Genomic DNA, 2282 nt, shown 5'->3' with positions numbered 1-2282 from the left:
GGTGAAATGCTGCCATGCCGGAGAAGTTCGCGGTCTTTTTCCTCTACTGCGTTCTCCAGCTTCTTCGTTGTATACTGAAGCATTATCCACCGGAGCATTTTCTGGTTCAGTGGGGGTGGGGTTGGAAGGCATCATTTCTTCCTCAAAAAATGTCTCCTCACAAAGCTCAGGAAGAGCAGTGAAATCAAGGAAATTTGGTGAGGCCATTTTCTGAAAATTGATAGAACTTGATTGAACTTTGTAAATGAAAGAGCTAGAAAATGAAGGAACGTGAGAAAAAAGCTTAGAATCAAAATCAAAGAGAGAAGTTGAGAGATAGAATGAGAGTGAGATGAGAAGATGAGAGTGAATTGTTGTGTGGGATTTATGGTGGAATTAAGGGGTATTTATAGGAGATTTTTGGGTGAAAATTTTGTTTTTTTCCGTTGGGCCCTTCGCGGGCCCAACGTGCGGCACGTGACGGGCGTCCCGTTTGGCCCATCACGTGCCAAACGGGAGGCACATGACGGGCCAAACGGGAGGCCCATCACGTGCCGAACGTTGGGCCCGCGAAGGTCCCACTGGACCAAATGAAATGGGCTTTTCGTGGGCCATTTTCGCGGGCATGGGCCGGGCCGAATAAGGGCCAGGCCGCGGGCCTCCACGTGCTTGGGCCGTGCTTGGGCCACGGGCTGAGAAGTTGAGGCCCAGCCCTAGTCCATTACACGTGCCGTGCCGGCCCGGCCCGCAACAGTAACGAACCGGGCCGTGCCGAATCATGCACTATTACGTGCTGGGCCGGGCCGTCCATGGACGGCCCGGCCCATTTGACACCTCTACGTTCCAGTATCTTGCTCAACATATTAGTGAACAAGGCGTGCGTTATTAGGTTTGGGTGAAGCTGAGGAGTGTTGTAGAAGCACATAAATCAAAAAATCCAATCGATCTTTTGATTTGATATTTGAATTGGGTAAAACTTGAAGTTGAATTGGGTTCCATTAGAATAATTCTTATATGAATCATAATAAATGCGTAAGAATTAAATAAATAAATAAAAAGATAATAAATATGAAAAAAAAAAAAACAACAACGACAACAATAACATTATAGGCATTATGCAGGTAATGTAAGTTTGGCAAGTGTGACTTGTTTATTAAGCGTTCATGTCCCACGTTAGCTTCTATCTCGTCCCATGCATTATGCATTGTCTTTGGATGATTCAAAAGAAGTGACATTGCCCATTCAATTGTGAGTATTGTAGTATCGGTCCCAGCAAACAGCATTGCCGGAATATATATATACACATATATATATATATATATATTTATATGTTTAGAACAGTACATTTAGTAGAAACTCAGTAGCGCAATATGATGCAATTCAAATCTCAAATACATTAGACCCTACAAGGATAAGACCTTTTATCGTCTCGTCATCATACGCTTCTGGATTCGACTTTTGCACATGGAAGGCCAACACAAACCCAAAGCCGAATGAAGATAACCTAGTCACCATGATTAAGGTTCTAGAAGATTCAAGTGGAATTACAAGGGGAGTCAAACTCAAGTTGGCCGCATTGGGCCTAGGGAAATATTTGTGGCCGAATTGGCCTTGGAATTGCATAAGGTCCGAATTGGACTTGGAATTAGATTAGGGTGGCTGAGTTTGGGCTTAGACTTAGGTAATTAGATGTTTTACTTTTTCATTAGGGTTAAAATCACATCAACTATAAATAGGAATGTACAAACACGTTTTTAATTAATTATTGAATAATTATATTGAGGTTTTGCATATTTTGTGCTTCTTGGTTCTTGAGAGAACTTTTTGAACTTATCAAATATTTTTCTTGTGGTGTTCAACAATCGAACTTATCATTGAGATTAATGGGCGATTCTTGATAATCTTGGCATGGCGTTCTTCATCTTCTGTAGTTCTTGATTCGCGTCTTGATAGACAACGGGTTAAGGCTCAACAATCTTGCGTCTTGAAGATATTAGGGTTGTGATCCGCATTTGGTGTTGGGTCTCGTCGTGTCGTTGGCGAGGTTCATATCACTTTCCCACGAGTGACTCAGAACGGTAGGCAAAATCAACGTTGTTTTTTCGTGAAGCATTCTTCAGCTGCGGAGAGCGAGGACACGACAACGGCGTTGCGGGTTCCAAACCGAAGGAGGAATGCGTCACCGTATGCGGTGCAGAGTTCGGCGAAGTGGTTGATTTAGGAGATCGAGATGGCCTATAATTGGTAGCTGCGAGGGAGGACTTGGTGAAAGGCTTTTAGAGATTGCGTGTTTTTTTTTTTTT

This window comes from Morus notabilis, unplaced genomic scaffold (assembly GCF_000414095.1).
Source record: "Morus notabilis unplaced genomic scaffold, ASM41409v2 Scaffold72, whole genome shotgun sequence".
NCBI classification, from domain to species: Eukaryota; Viridiplantae; Streptophyta; class Magnoliopsida; order Rosales; family Moraceae; genus Morus; species Morus notabilis.
Note: the sequence above shows the minus strand (reverse complement) of the source record.